Source organism: Microcaecilia unicolor, chromosome 6 (genome assembly GCF_901765095.1).
Source record: "Microcaecilia unicolor chromosome 6, aMicUni1.1, whole genome shotgun sequence".
Lineage (NCBI taxonomy): Eukaryota > Metazoa > Chordata > Amphibia > Gymnophiona > Siphonopidae > Microcaecilia > Microcaecilia unicolor.
The window spans coordinates 247,853,061-247,870,575 of record NC_044036.1 but is presented as its reverse complement, the minus strand read 5'-3'; the positions used below and the strand labels follow the sequence as shown (position 1 = coordinate 247,870,575).

At 41.6% G+C, this 17,515-nt stretch overlaps 1 protein-coding gene across 1 annotated transcript in view; it reads right to left on the bottom strand.

Annotated features, from left to right (window-relative positions):
* Positions 1-17,515, bottom strand: part of LOC115472830 (dual specificity testis-specific protein kinase 1-like) — a 221,254-nt gene that overhangs the window by 123,346 nt on the left and 80,393 nt on the right. The window lies entirely within an intron of this gene.

Below are 17,515 nucleotides of genomic sequence, written 5' to 3'. Positions count from 1 at the left end.
GATACTCCTTTGGATTGGAAAGGGATGGAAAGTTATTTTGGGTTGGGAGTTGAATGGGATATACTTGAGGGGGATTTTCAATTATTGTTCATGTTATTATATAAAATTGAGTTCTGTTGTTGGTATCAGTGGATTTATGATTGTTACCTCAAAAAAAAGTTAAATGTAAAAAAAGGTAACCTCCCCTAATTCCTTCAGTGTACTGCTGCTCAATTGGACATTTTGAGGCACAGGAATATCTAAGGACTGTTATTAAGAAAGCTTATTTCAGGGCCCTGTATGCCAATAGACAATTTTGGGAATAACATGTATAGAATGTTTGTACGTTTGGGAAGCTGCCAGGTGCCCTTGACCTGGATTGGCCACTGTCGGGGACAGGATGCTGGGCTTGATGGGCCTTTGGTCTTTTCCCAGTATGGCATTCCTTATGTACTATCACAACCCACTCCTAATCAGGATATTGATAAAGTGGTGTGCATATCGAACCACTCGATAATGTTTTTCCGGGTGGCTAACATCATACATAGACATTGGCATGTTTTGAAGCTTCATCCTATCTTTAAATCTGGTCCCTATGTTGCCTACAAACAAAGTCCTAATATTAGAAATCATGTAGTACGTACTACTACAATACAATCAACTGTTTTCCGGCTCAATACTAATTGTGGACATAAACCCTGTGGCAAATGCTCTTTTTGTGACAGCACCATGGAAGTCTCAGAATGGATTCATCCATGTACTCATCACATTTTTAAACTAAGAAGTCAAACTACCTATGACTCCACTTTTGTGGTTTATAATATGGCATATTTTCAAAGCACTTAGCCTTCCAAAGTTCCATAAAAACCTATGGAACTTTGGAAGGTCAAGTGCTTTGAAAATATGCGTGGGACCTGCCAAAGATTTTATGTAGGACACATGAAGAGAAAAATTAAGACTCAATTGATTGAGCACCGCAGTAGGCTTCACAATCAGACTGTGCTTGCTCTTATGGTACAGCATTTTTTGCAGTTTCATCATGAATTTTCTCAGATTAAATGGATTATTGATCCAATGCAGGATTTGCCCACTGGGGGTGATAGAGTGCAATGTCTGTTAGATAGGGAACAATGGTGGATCTTCCATTTGGGAGCTATCACTGAATGGGATCTAAATGACATCATTGAACGGAATGCTATATTCTAACTTTTTGTTGATTTTGTTTTGAAAAGATAATTCTGTTCTTGGTTTATAGTAATTTAGAATATTATTAGAATAACTTTGATGTCATCATGTTTTTTTATGTGTTCTGAAGTTAGCGTTTCAGTGTGCAGGGAATATTCGAGAAGGCGTTCTCTTTGAGTGGCTGGTAAGCCTGAACATGCAGTATTGCTAACTGCATTATGAAGATCACAGTGGTGGAGTTTAGCAGAGTGGAAAGTTGGTAAACTTCTGAGGAAGAAGCAAAACGGGCATCTCGTTGGGCCATTACAACAATTTGCTGAGCCACTGAACTACAATTTGTGGACTTTTGAGATGTTTTAATTTTTGAAACTATTTTTCATTTATCAGTGAATATATAAGTTGGGCACTTTTGAGCACATTCATATTTATATGGTACACTATGGTAGTCCTTAATAATATCAGAAATGGAGAAGGCTGGGGATGTTGAGACATAAGAGTTTCAAATGCTTTAGCGGGTGAGACTTGTGTGAGTCTTATAATCACTGTGTATTAGCATAAATTAGCACAATATTTGTTATAAAAAAATTTTAGGACTGCCTCCTTAGTGTTAAATAGTATGTAAGGAGAGTACTATTGAAACCCATTCTAAAATATGCATTTATAAGCTCTACCCCATCCAAAATACCAACAATCTTTTCCACTGATGGCATGCCTGGAACCCATGGGTGGTAAAAGAAAAGAAGTTATCCTCTGTCCCTCCCCCCTTCTCCTGCTGCCAGTATCTGTACTTCAGGAAGCAGGTGAAAGCTTGGCTCTTCAAAAAAGCCTTTAATGGAAGAAGTAACGGCTGCACATACTGCAGCGGGACATGTTTATCCACTCCTCCATTCTTCCTACTTTCTTACCCATCTATATGTTACAATTTTGCCTTACCCCTCACTACCAATTATAATGTTCTATTACGTATTGTGTTGACATTGCTAGTATACCACGCCATACTTTGTATTGTTTTCAAACATTTTTACTGCTGTAATTGCCTATTGCTCATGTTTGATCTATTCTTACTGTACACCGACTTGAGTGAACTCCATCAAAAAGGCGGTAAATAAATCCTAATAAATAAATAAATAGGTATGCGAAGTGCCACTGGAAGGCTCTGGAGAAGAAAGGAGACTTAGGAAGAGGCAGCAAGCAGGGGATGAGGTTTTGCCATTTGAAGCAGGGATGGGATTCAGAAAAAATATATATATTTTTGGGGGCGTGGAGGGCTTTTTTTATGAGAGGCATTTGATGCAAAGGGTTTGTGATTCTGGGCCAAGGCAGTTTAAAGTAGAAACTTTGGGCCCCTTTATCCATTAGAGGTGGGGAAGGGTCCAGGATCACATATTACCATAGATGGTAATTCACAGATATTTCTACCACTGCAAGTGTTAGTGTTCCAGTCCCCAGGAATACCCCTATCACAATTCGGTGAATACTGCATGAACTAATTCAACACACTAATTTAACAGACTTCACCAACTTAATAATTGAGTGTCATAATACATGCTAATGAGCATTTTCAATAAGAAGAAAAACTCTTTGTCAGCAAGCATTACATGCTACCTAATAGTACTATACATTCTCTTTGAAAATCTCTCTCTCTATCTATCTATATATATATATATATATATATATATATATATAGGTAGATAGATATAGATATATAATTTATATTTTTGCATGCTTTTTGTCCTCCTCAAAGTAATGATAGCTTTCATTATGTGTTCTCAGAGAGGTTGGTTTTCAACCTACTGAGCCAGAAGGAGACAATAACCAAAAGGCTTTCTTGTTGTGAGCATGGGGAATGCTTTAGAAAGGGGTTCCTTTTTCTAAGGAGAAAGCCTTTTGAATGATTTGATGCTTTTCCCACGTACTGTTCCTGTAGGCTTGACCCAATGCTATAATCATGTCTTTGTGCTTGAAAGGATTCCAGTCTGTCGAGCCTCAGAATGCTTTCTCGCTTCTATCCCTTGTCTGGCATTGTATGTGTTGATATTTATAAATGTAGCTATTTGTCCCCAGATTTACTGCTTATGACATAGTCTGGCAACCAGCCTTTCCAAAGTTCACTCAGTTGTATCCTACAAACAAGTTCTTTTCCATTCAAGAAACATGCCACATTTCAAAGAGAAAAACCACACAACTGCTTCATTGAAAAGATGCACACACACATTCTCACGTAGGGAACAAAGTTATGCTTCCTATGAGATGTTCAAAATCCAAGGTGTTGACAAGGTGCATTAGTGGCTACATCACCATGAAAATATCAGCCACAGTCCTGTAGCTTCTTACATGAAAGTCATGGTGCATACCTTCTTCATTACCAAACATAACACAGTGGTTACTAGACTGACCATCACAAATTCTGTCTTCTTGAGGAACTGCTTCTGAATATTACCAGAACTGGCACATTTTCTGTAGACAGCCCCTCAGAGTGGAACAAGCTGCCCTTACCACTGAAGGTACAACAGAATGTAGCATCTTTCAAATCGATGCTAAATTGTCACCTGTTAAGCCAAACTTTTGACCTACCATGATTTGTCTGTGCCTCACTGACTCTGCTCCTTTGCTGCATTTGTGCTTGTTAGTTGTCTGTTGATTATATTTTTATTGTGTATGTTGTTTTGTTACCCACCTTGGATAAGGGTGGGCTATAAATAATAAAACAAACTAGCTCTGAGAAACAATTTGACTGTGTGCAGAGCCAGCAGGAAAGAACATATGAATTGCCATACTGGGTCAGTCAGACCAAAGGTTCACCTAGCCCTGTATCCTCTTCCTAACAATAGCCAAGCCAGATCACAAGAGCTGAAACTGGCAGAATCTCAAGTAGTAAGATTCCATGCTACCCCCCCCCCCCCCCCCAGGGATAGGCAAAGGTTTTCATGGGGTGTACCTTCATAATAGTTTATGGATGAAACCTCCAGTAACTTATCCAATCCTTTTTTAAACCCAGCTACACTAACTGCTTTTACCATATCCTCTGGTGATGAGTTATAGAACTTAGCTAAGCATTGAATGAAAAATGTTTTTTTTTTTTTAAGTATTACTGTGTAACTTCATGGCATTTTCCCTAGTCTGTTGAGAGAGTAAGCAATTGATTTGTTTACCTATTCTACTCCATTCAAGATTTTGTAGACCTTTAGCCATCTCTTCTCTAAGCTGAAGAACTCTAACCTCTTAAGCCTTTCATATGAGAAGAGTTGCAGCCACTTAATAATTTTGGTTGCCATTCCTTGTACCTTCTCTAACTCAGCTATATATCTTTTTTGAGATGAAGCAACCAGAATTGCACATAATACTCAAGGTGAGGTTGTACCCTGAAGCGATACATAAGCATTACAATACTCTTCGTTTTATTTTCTATTTTATTCCTATTAAATCCTAACATTCTGTTTGCTTTTTGGCCACCACTGCACACTGAGCAGAAGACTTCAACATATTGCTCACAAAGATACCTAGATCTTTTTCTTGTGTGGTGACTTCTAGCAGGGCTGGTCTTAGCAATTGCAAAGCCATGTGCAGACCAGTTTGGTGGGGCCCCTTGCCCCTACTTAACTGTGCCCTGTCTATCCCCATCCCTGCCTAGCCCCTTCTTATGCTCCCCATCCCAGAAGGTCTGGAACAAATCCATCTCCCTCTCCTTCTAACCACCTCCCCCCCTCCCCCGTCCAACACATCTCCATCTCCCTTCAACGCCCCCTTCCTGCCCAACACATCTCCATCTCACTCCTATGACCCCCCTCCTGGCCCTACACATCTCCTTCTCCCTCTAGCCCCCCGGCCCAGCACATGTCCATCTCCCGCCAGCCCCTCTCCCTGATCCAGTATATGTCCATCTCCCTCCATCCTTCCCCTCCCCAGCCCAGCTCATGTCCATCTCTCTCTAGTTCACCCCCTTAGGTATAACCCCCCCCCCCAATAGTCTGGCTTATGCCCATCTCCCTCTTCCTTCCTCCCTGACAGGTCCAACATATTATTCCCTTCTCCCCACCTCAACATATTTCTCCCTTCTCCCCACCTCAAATCAAGTGTCTCTCCCTTCCTCCTGGATTCTCTAAAGATATTTCACCCCTGCGCCAGCTGCAATTGAGGCACACTGCTGCAGGGCTGGTACCCCCTGCAACCTATAAATTGGTGCTCACCTTCCAGTAGTGCAGCATTTCCTCCCTCAATGCCAGCACCTACCCCTCTCTCCTTGCTCCACAAACCTAGCACCTCTACCCCTCTTTCCTTGCCCCCCCCCCCCAAATCTTTCTCTGTTTCTCCCTTCTCTTTTCTCCCACTGGTGGTCAAAGTTTCCTCTGCATTGTGACAAGGGCAAGGGCAGCAATGTAAGCAGGCTGCTTTCAGCAGCCCTGGAGGCCTTCCTTCAGCCACGTCCTGCTCTCGAGGGGTTTCAAAGAGGGTGAGATGTGGCTGAGGGAAGTACTCCGGGCTGCCAAAGCAGCTTGCTTGCATTGTTGCCCTTGCCTTGTCATGATGCAGAGAAAGCTTTGCCCACTGACAGAAGAGAAGGGAGAGACAGAGAAAGGTGCCTGGGGTGAGGGGGGCAAGGAGAGAGAGATACTGCACACAGGAGGATACAGAGGACAAGAACACGGTAGTTTAGGCCGTCGGGTCCTGCAGTGCTGTTGCTGATGTTGAGGCATTTCCTCTGCTTATCCCGCCTTCTGCAGGAGCAGGACTGGCAGAGAGAAAGTCCCAACACTGGCCTGCCACAGCAGTGTGCCTTAATCACAGGCAGCTGCCAGCAGGCACCAGGGGTGAAGTAAGTTTAGACACTAGAGGATGTGGGAAGGAGAGATGCTAGATTCAATGTGGGAAGATCATGGGCGTAGTTTGTTCATTTAATTTGGGGGAAGGGTGTGGCTTGACTTATTAACATATTCATTTGCATACAAACATATTCATTATGGTTCTTCAAAACACACACACACCCACCCCCAGACTAAAACACTGAATATTAAGCCAGTATATCAAAGCAATGAACTGGGGGTTTTTTTGTTTGTTTTTAACTGAAATGAGCCAGCACCAAGGGAAATTTCTCTTATTATGCCCCTCAAATTCACACAAATTAGCAAGGGGAGAGTGCACCATCTCTGTTCGCTTTCTCCAAATCCCATCTCATCTTCCTTATCAGCAACTGTCCACACCATGCCACATAGATAGAAAAAATACCCCCCCCCCCCCCCCCCCCCACCAATATACTTGCTACTGGGAAACTGGAACAATCTGGACTGTTACACATTCCTGTACAAACACTACATGCTAGCAGAATCCTTCACCTAAGTTGCACATACAGAACATGGACAGACCCCTCACATGATACAAAAGAGGGAGAATAGTGGAAGGATCTTCCAACATAGGACATTATCATGCAGGTAATTGCCAATAAAGCCTCTTGAACAATTACCTGTGTGTTAGTGTCCTACGTTGGAAGACCCTTCCACTACTCTCCCTCTTTTCCCTTCTAGACTAGTCATGGTGGTTATCTGTTCCCCCATGTCAGTGTTTTTTATGACTATACAAAACAGGGAACCACAGAAAAACTGAAATAGAGATCTCCCTCAAGAAATCCAGACTCTGTAAGCAGTGTAAACATTGGTAAAAGAGAAACGTATTTTCTCCTGCACTCTGCAAAATACAAAAATAGAAAAGATATAGATTTCACAAAGCAGGCACATCTCAGTCCTTAAAAAGTATTAAATAAAAATATCTCTTTTCTACCTTTGTTGTCTGAACACTTTATTTTTCTAATTGGACTGGTTCCAGTCTCTTTTCCACTTTCCACATGTCAGTCTTCTCTAAATTCTTTTCCACGTTGGCGTTTCCATTTCTTCTCTCTCCTCTTGGCTTCTGCCTTTCCTTCTCTACATCTGTCTGGCAGTGACCTTTCATTTCATGTCCCCCCCCCCTTATTTGTGTTTATCCCCCTCTCACCTTAAGTCTCTGTTTCACTTCTCATCTACCTACTAGATTTTACCATTGCTCCCTTTGTCTCTCACTTATCCAGTCTTCTAAACCCCTATTTTTCCCCATCTTTCACCCACTTCCTTAGCCCCCATTCCCATCCTCTTAGACCTCATCTACCCTCCACTGGATCTCATCACCCTATCAGTCCCCAGCTCCATCCCTGTCTCTCTTTCATTCCCTTGCTTCCAAGGCCATTCTTATATCTCTTACCCTTTACCCCAGGCCCTTCCTTCCTCTCCCCCCTTGCAAGATCCAGTGTCGCTCCCCCTCCCTCCCTCCAAGGTCCAGTGTCGCTTTCCCTCCTTCTCCCCCTCAACAAAGTCTGGGGTTGCTTTCCATCCCTACCCCCGGCCCTCCCACAAGATCCGGAGTCACTTTCCCTGCCTCCTCCCTCCCCACAAAGTCCTGTGTTGCTTTCCCTCCCTCCTCCTCCCAAGTTCGGTGTCGCTCTCCCAATCTTCTGGGACAGTGTAAAAACCAGATCCAAGGATCCTGCTGCATCCATCTTTTACCTTTTGCCCAATCATCCTCTCTCCCCCCCCCCCCCCCCCCCGGGTCAATGTCAATTTCCCTCCCTCTCCCTTCTTTCCCACAAGGTCCAGTGTCACCCGCCCTTCCTCTCTCCCTCCTTCCCAACGTCCAGTGTTGCTCGCTCTCCCTCCCCCCCATTGCTGCTGCTGCCACTGGGTCCTGTGTTACGCACTCTCCCTCCCCCTGCAAGCTCCAGTATCACTCTTCCACTTCTCCATTCTGATCCCGCTGCAGCCTTTCCATCTTCCGGGCTGCCAGCAGCATTAGCAATGTAAGTGTGCTACCTTTGCTCGTCCCGGAAGCCTTCTCTCTGCAACGAATGACCTGCCTACGTGGAAACAGGAAGTCACAATAGAGAGAAGGCTTCTGGGCCATGCAAAGGCGGCGTGCTTCTCCATGAACAGTGATCATCTAGCTACACAGTTGAAGTGTTGCCCCAGTGACGTCACTGACCCGGCCCTTCCAAAGCACAGAAAAACTCAAACAGAGCTCTCTGCACATGTACCTGCCTTCCTGCCACTATATATACTGTATGCTCAGTCATCCCACCTTAGTTTATTTTTGTCCGCAGTGTGAAACGACCCAAACCGTTTTTGTTTATCACGTCAATTCATCATTTATTTTTACAGAACTATTTCATCAGCTTTTAGTTATAATATTGATGATTAGAGAGTTTTAATCCTAATTATCAATTATTTTTCAACATTTACTTTAGTTTTTATTTTCAGTCTCAAATAAGATTTTCCGTTCAAATATTTCAGCTACATATATATATATATATCGCTCCATTCCAGCATCAACTTTATATTTTTCGAAGGACCAAATGATACCTGCTCTCCCCCTTGCCTCAGTGCCTGGGGATCAGGTTTCTCCAGTGCCTGCTCTCCCTCTTGCATCAGTGCCCAGGGACCAGATGTCTGCTTTTGAAGCAGCACAGACTTTACAGGAGATGGAGCCATTCACAGATGACATAATAGCAACTTAGCAAGTTTGCGTTGCTATCCACCGAATATTACATCTATTTCTTCACCATGAAGAACTTCAATATTCATCTTCAATGCCGACCATCTCTCGAATCATGTCGGCACCAAAGATTTTGATGTCAAATAGCACGACTCCATTCAGGATGTGCAATGATGTCTATATGCGCTTAAAACTTCAGTATTCCTCCTTGATGCCGTGCACCTCATGTGTTGGCACCGTAGTTCTTGATGTCAAATAACAGAACTCTGATCAGGATATGCAATGATGTTTATAAGCTATTATAACTTCAGGAGTCCTCCTTGATGCCGACCACCTCTTAAAATATGTTGGCACCAAAGTTCTCGAGGTCAAATAGCATGACTCCATTCAGGACGTGCAATGATCTGTATCTGCTATTATAACTTTAGGATTCCTCCTCGAGGCTGAGCACCTCTTAATTCATGTCTGTACCGAAGTACTCAATCTCAAATTTTGCGACTCCATTCTGAAGATACAATAATACACAAGGCCAAAACATGTAGTGTTATTCATCTATTAGTCTCTCATACAGTGTAGTGTACACTAGTACATCCACACCAGTGTTGTTGAAGCTACCGGAACCATACAAAATTTGAGGCATGCTTTGGACAATACTGCTGCACTGTCTACTAACAGTATAGCTGATGTGTACTCAACATACCAAACATACTCGGCACTTAACATGAGCTGAGTGGAAATTTCCTACATCCCTCCTGCAATATCGTCCTGGAGTTCAAAGTATACACTCTAATCTGGCACATTGTACATCTGGTTTAGTGCATAAAGTTCATGTCAAAGCTGTTACAGCCATGCAAGAGGTGCAGCAGGTTAAAAATTTTTTAAAAAGCCACTGCTCTGCCTTAAACGTTACAACTGGATACTACTGATATTAAATTTGCAATTTTAGTCTCAAATTTCAGCACAGTGTGGTTTCTTTTTGATATTTCAATATACAATTCGCAGTTCACAGCCAGGAACTGATCACTTTGTGAAATCTACACCACAATGTATTTAATATCTAACTCGCTTATATTTTCAATTTCCACATGAGCAATCATAATGGATATTGCGAGACTACTCAATTTCGTACAAAACATGACTCTGGTGCAAGACTCTGCTTTCACTCTGCTGTATATCAAAGTAACATGAGAGTACCTTTTCGATGTAATACCATTACTGTCAATGTGCAGCACTTTGTTATGACTGTGCAGGAATATAAGCAGAACTTTATAAAATTGGGATTAATATATGAACCCGATAACCATACTGCACTATGAAATTAATATAAACCTAATGCAGATTTTTATTTTAATAATGTTCTTCAAGTTCTCATTGTCCCAGTCTTGAGGTTTTCTCTTATTGTTGTAATAATTTAGCTACTTTGTTAAATCATTCATCAACAGCACACATAGCAGCTGGCTCAGTGGGTAATTCAGTAACCCTATTGAACAAACTCCTTGACTGTGTCAGGGGAGACATAATTTTTGTTGGGTTTAGCACCCCAATAATTTTGAAAAGTTGGCTCCTATTACAACAGTAGCAATTTAGTTATATGACCTGGTACTTTAATGCTTGATAAATTTACAGCACTCTGAAGACTGGCACATCAGATACTACATTTTTCACCCCCAATTTCATACTCTCATAGATGTGTGTTTTTATATTTTAAAACACTTCTTCAACCAGAGCCTCTATTCTTTACAGTCTGAGGCTCTCTCCAAGTATATTTCAGATTCATTACTTCTATAATAGTTATTTCCCTATTAACAGAAGCATCTTTTTTAATATATGGAGTTTGACAATGTCTGCCTATGCTTCTATAGCTTCTACAGTCTCAGTCATATTCCTCTGTTTTGAATTCAGCAAGGCTAAGAACTGTACAGTATCACGCCTTTTATATTTTACTGCTTGTATTACGTTTTCACACTTGTAATTCAGTATCATTCCTCTACAGCCATAGATAACCTGTATCAATTAAAAAAAAAAGCGTTGCCACATCTCTACCCATCTTTTTTGACTCAGTTCTAACCAACTTTCATGATTACTTGACCATCTATTTCGGTCAGTTGCAGATAGCATTATGCTACAATTTCAAAACCTATAGTGGCCTGTCTTCACTATGTTTTTGTATGTTATGAAGAAAAAGTCTGGTCTAGCACCCATCTTATTGATGTTATACTACAAAGCTAGTCTTTTTGACATCTTCCAGTGAGAACCTATCTTCACTATGTCTTTAATATTTGGATAGTAAGTAGTGCTACTATCTCAGTTCTAACAACAATGCTGTTGCTTTTGTTCAATGTCATTCTATTTTTCTTTGCATGTCCACTAGTGTGCACACTGACTGAACTCTCATTACACAACCACCTTATCCAGAGTGGACTACTTGTACTTTCGGGTTTTCAACTGTTGGAGAATTTTACAACAAACCTTCCACATGATTATGCTTCTTTTGCATCATAAGTTTTTTTCTCAAATTCATTGACAGATCCCATTTATTGCCAGTATACAAGTGATCATAAGTGTTACTTATTGTACTACTAGTTTTTATGCAATAATTTATCATCTTTTTTTTTTAAATTTATTATTTATTCATTTAACAATATATTACAAGAAAACTTCTTGAGTAGGATAGAGTCAATAGTAATAGTTTTACACCAGTAAATAAAAGGAAAAGAAAAAACAAAAAGGAAAAGAAAATGTGACTAAATCTTCACTTTTCTAAATCTATTGACTCTCAAGTCCATAAACGGAGATCCAAGATTAAATAATCTAAGGGAGAAATATAACATAGGAATTAATTTAAACAACAATTATACTCTGCTAGAAAGTTGTACATCATCTTCTTCTACTGCTTCTCAATTTTAACTGAGGCTATCAATGTTGAGACATGAACAGGTTCAGTAAACATATATTTTTTACCCCCAAGCCTTATTATGCACTTGCAGGGGTACCTTAAAAAGAAGGTACCCCCCCAAGTGCAATACCTCCGGCTTAGTGAGCAAAAATTGTTTCCTCCATCGTCTTGTCTCCTTAGAGACATCAGGAAATAACATTATTCTAAAACCCAAAAAGGGTTTCTCTTTATTTTGAAAGAAAAGACGGAAAATCCAATTCTTATCGGGCATTAAGGCGACAGTCGCCACCAAAGTAGAGGCCATCGCCAAGTCAGAGTCAGAGGTCTCAAGCAAAAGAGAGACGTCAATCGGTTGTTCAATTTCTTGATTCAAATTCTTCCCCGGGACATAGTATACTTGTGAAAAGGGTGGAAAGTCCTTTTCCATAATATTCAAAACTTCAGAAAAATAACGCTTCAACATATCCAAAGGAAGAACATTTGATAATCTGGGAAAGTTGACAAATCTCAGGTTATGATTTTTAGTATAATTATCAAATGTTTCCATTTTTTGCCTAATATTCGTCAAATCTTTTAACATCGTAGTTTGTACTGTTTCCAGTTTCACAATCCTTTGATCAATTTTTTCTACTTTTTCATTCAAAGCATTAGTCTCGTCTTCCTTTTTTTTAAATTCAGTTTCAATATGCTTTACTTTTGGTAAAACCTCGTTAACTTGTTTAAGGAAAAGCTGTCCCAAGTTAGACATTAAGTCTCACAAAACATCTAGAGTCACTTCTTTTGGTTTTACCGCTAACTCTTTAGGCAATTCAAACCTTACTGGAAGCTGCTCACGAACCTCACTTCGGCTCTCAGTTTCTCTCCCTTCATTCCCCGCCGGCTCCATGGGCAAACTGCCCTCCATTCCCTCCTCAGATAGATTCGTCGCTTCTCCCCGGCGTTCTCCTGGGTCCGTACCTACTTCCAAGGGGGACCCTGTTGGGTCAGAGAGGAAGGAACTTGCACAGAGGGGTTGGGGAGGCGGAGTTCGCGCTGCAGGGCTCAACGTTGTTTCTAGACCGGAGGAAGCCGAAATCTCCCTTTCGCCGACATTCCTAACCGGTAGCGTTCCGCATTCCAGTACAGCTGCTCGTGGCCTCAGAAATTGGTCAATTGGACCAGGTAAAGGAGGTTGCAGCGGGGAAGCTCTGCCCGCTATTCTCCCCTACGCTTCGGCATCTTCAGAGAGAGGTTCAGAGCGTCCTAGCAGAGCGGCGCCATCTTGGATCTCGAATTTATCATCTTTTTATAAATATATACAATCAGTTTCGGTCGGAACATCATAGTACTTCAACTATTGTTCGTCCATTTAGCATATTACTTCTGTTCTCCCTTAGCATGGCTTCACATCATACTTCTAATAGTTACCCATGTATCTTTAAAACCTTTTTCAGCATCTCTTGCTAGTTCAATTAACACTTAATTTTTGCCTTTGATATTCACAGGGGTTGTAATTTCTCTAGAGCAAACTACTAATGTCAGATACCTCTACAGAAGACTGTAAATTGATTTGTACTGTCATATGGCCAGACTAATTGGATGATATGCAGTATATGCAAAACTTCAGGTTCTTAACACTGAGGGCTATTTCTTTAGCTGCATGTGCTTTCACAACATTACACAGCTTGTTTACCATGTATTATGCCAATAAGCGGATGATCACACACACTCTTGTTTACTCAGCAAACAAGCTATTCAACTTCTCAACATTTATCACTCTGCTACTTTCTGTGAGCAGAAAATCACACTATTATGAATAATTTTAATTGCCCCTATTACATTTCTGATCACCTGCGCTCAGAACTTTATACCTATAATACAATTTATTTATTATTTATTTTAGATTTTGCTCACACCTTTTTCAGTAGCTCAATGTGAGTTACATACATGTACACTGGGTAGTTCCCTGTCCCTGGAGGGTGCAAGGTCTGTTTATGTACCTGAGGCAATTGAATGTTGTGATTTGCTGGGGTCACAGGGAGCAACAATGGGATTGGAAGCGGCCACCGCTGGATGTCAGGGCCGGTGCTCTAGCTGCTAGGCTACTCCTCCACTCCACATTAAATGCATGTATGTAATGGAATCTCAACATTACATTGTAAATAGATGCTGAGTTTTCATACCTCAGTATTAGCCCTTTTTCTTTGCAATGGTACTGATTTTCATGCCACAGACTCTTCTCTACTCAAGATCTTCTAATCTCACCCTTCCAATACAGAACATCACTCAATTGCCTTAACTGATTTTCTTTTTTCTTCAATCTACTCTTTTGGTTACATGTCAGTGCTTCATCAATTCAATGCCTTCTTCAGATGCTTCTGATTATCTTTTCAGTCCAATTCTAAAGACCTCAAACAGTAACTTGTGTGAGGACTTTATATATATAATTTTAACTCCAGTGTCCCAAACACTTGTTTTAAACCTTCCTCATCAAGCACATACCATAAATAGTTGCAGCACTGCAATCAACATTTAGCATAGCAAAACTGATTTTTAGTATTAATTTAAGCATACAGTCATTTTTTTAGGGATCCTCAGAATATCCTGCAGCACACACCATTTGAAATATTCATTTCTTTGTATTCATGGTGTGGCGCAAATCATCATTGATCCACTGTTTTTTTCCCATTTTTTTCAAAATGCTATCATCCTCAAAAAGGGTTTCTTTGTAACAAGTCAACAGTTACTTAAAATGAAGCTGTAATTCTATGTATATTGCATCACTTAACTGGCAGCGATTATTGACCAGAAGAGAACCTCCACCAAAGTGGCCAGGTTTCGATTTCTTCTTCAGGGAAGAGGTTTACACCCTCCAGCCTGCGCTAGAGCCCAGATAGGTGTTGTCATTTAGGTATTTGATATAAGAGAATACCATTGTTAAATATAGACCTAGTTAGCGGAGGTGTTGACTAATGAGGAACCTGTATCATGATCTCTAAAGTGAAATATGCTTGAGATTGATGACAGTCTGTAATTCACGGTTACATGTAGTGAATACAGAGTTCTGAAGTCTTTCCTCCTTAAAACAATTGCACTCTGTATACCCTTTCTTGCCTTTATTTTATAGTATCGCCATAGAAACCTACAACCCAGCTAAACCAACTAGGTGTAATAAAAAGGCCACTGCCAACACATCAAGGGGTAAATTCTATTAATGGTGCTCACATTTAGATGCCAGGAAAAACCTTCACTAGGTGTTAATCTATAAAGGGTGCTCTGGACTAAGCACCCTTTGTAGAATAGAGATTAGAACAGATTCCTGCACCCAACTTTGGGCACGAGAACTTATGCCTGCTGAAACCTGGTATAAATCCTGGCACATAAATTGAGTGCATAACCCTGGTGTTCTATAACCCTGTGCCTAAATGTTTGCCTAAATGTTTGGAATGTCCCTGACTAGCCCATAAGTATTTCCCTTCTCATGGCAACATCCCCTTTCAGGTTACATATGAGACACTTTGGGCACGTAGCATATTAAAAATAGTGTGTAGGCAGATGCATGCATAAATCCAAGATTAGACCATAACCCCAAAAGATAACATAATCATATACTAGTTATACATTGCTTATCTATTATGCAAATAATGTTCAGATAGGTAAGATTTCACACATTTCCTAAATATACAGCAACTTTTAATATCCTTTAACCTGCAGGATAGGTTGTTCCACAGATCGGGTTCACTGCCTACAATAGATCTTTTCCTAGTATAAGATTTATGGCACATAGAATTTGCAGGTATAGCTAGTCTTATCTCTTGAAAGGTGCCATGAACTGAAATTAATACCAATAATTGGTTGTTAGCATCCAATTGACTAATTAGTTTATGCACACGTGTACTCTGCACTCAAATTTGGATGCCCAACTTTGGCAACCTATATAGAATATGTGGCAAGTGCACTACCTATCATTTTATTCTCCATAAAATAGACCTTTTCAGATTTTCTAGCTTACATTTATAATATAACTAGTAAACAAGGCCCTAGCGGGCACGGGACTCCCTTCCCCTCCCCTTACGCTAGTATCCCTGGTGGTGTAGAGGTACCTGTTTGCTAGGGGCAGGAAAGAAAGAGCCCCCTCTTTCCTGGCCGTAGCGCTGCTGCTAGCTGCCCTGCTGCATCCTGTGCGAGTCCAGCTTTCGGCATTTCAAAATGGCCGCCGAGAGTTGAAGTCTCGCGAGGCTGCTTTAACTCTCAGCGGCCATTTTGAAACGCCAAGAGCCTGACTCACAGAGGATGCATCAGGGCAGCTAGCAGCAGCACTCCGGGCAGGAAAGTGGGGGCTCTTTCTTTCCTGCCCCGAGCAAACAGGTACCTCTAGACCACCAGGGATAGTAGCATAAGGGAAGGGGAGGTGACAGGGGAGAGGGAAGGTGATGGAGGGGAAGAGGGGGCGACCAGGGGTGGGGTGCAAGCGTTAAAAGGGCGGGGCGATGGCGCAAAAGGGGGTGGGGTGATGGGCACGTCCTCGGCGGCTGCGATTCGTTGGAAGGGGAGGAGTAGCTCCTCCCCGTTCATTTGCGTGGTTGTGTACATGTTCCGCCCTCGACATCATCACGTGTGATGCGAGGGCGGGGCATGGAGACATGGTGAGTGTTCTGGCTTCACCACCATGAACTTACGAACCGGTGTCTGAGTGCCTGCAGTGACGTCAGTGTCCTCAGAACGTTGAGGGTGTGTTTTATTATAGTAGATAGGGAGAGAGGGAAAGGGAGGGTCTCAAAGTGTCCGAAATGTGTGCCGTGTGGCCCTGAAACATGTTCCATATGAATATCCTCTGCGATCTAGAATAACAGACCAGCTTAGTTCCAGTATTTCCCTGAGGCATTCTCCTGAGAAAATGTCATGCCTTGGCTCTTGTCTCCCAGACTGACATATTGCCTTTAGTGATGCCTAAAAAGAGCCAGCTCTGGTATGGTTGGCACCCTCCCCAGTTTCCAAGGGAATGCCAGTGTCCCCACTTCCACTAGTCCCTGCTCCCAGTGGTAAGGGGCCTTCTTGCCATCTTACTTACCTCTTTTTGTATTTATATTTCTTGGTTTTCTGCAAAGCCTGTATCAGCATACTGGAAGGCTGAGGAACAGAAACAGCAAGGCAGTGGAGGCTGTGAGCTACATTAAGGCAAGCACTATCCTAATGCCTAGGGCAGGCCTAAGACAGGGCTGGACTTATTCTTCTGGTTCATGCATGTTCTTGCTCTCTATCAATTCTATAATTGGTGCCAGACCCAGCTCAGGGATCTTGGCTAATTAACTTTAGATTATGAATGAGTTAATTAGGACAATTAATAGCTGTAATTATTAATATAAGAGGTATTTCATAACAGCTTTTCTACATGTAATACATATTTTAATGCAAAAAAGGCCTTTTATAATATTATGGATATGTATGTACTTAAAAATTATGTGTGCTGACAAATCACATGTACTTTTGTGTGATATTACATGTAGGTATTTTCAGATGCATAGTTTGGGTGGAGCAGAGGTGGTCTTGCAATTTATGCATATATTTTAAAGAATGCACAGAGTACATGAAGCATTTACAGCTTCTTTGGAGCACATGTGAGTCACTACATATGAACTTTGTACAATATTAGGGCTCATTCTGGGTGCATATTTTGTAAAGATACCTAGGGGGGATTAATCAAGATGCAGATTCAGTAACCTGTGTGAACCCGGTATCGCAGGATGCTGAATCCCGCCTTACAAGAATAGCACTGCTTGTGAGCCACCTCGCAAGCAACATTATTCCTACAGCCCCCCCCCCCCCAGTCCTGCCTGCACTCCCCCTATATACTTAAAATCCCTCCCCCAAGCACATCCTGGCCTCCCTCCCCTGCATGTCCTGACCTGTGAAACAGCATTTGTGGTCTGGGGATAGGTGGGTCTGAGGGTCTTTGGGCAGAAC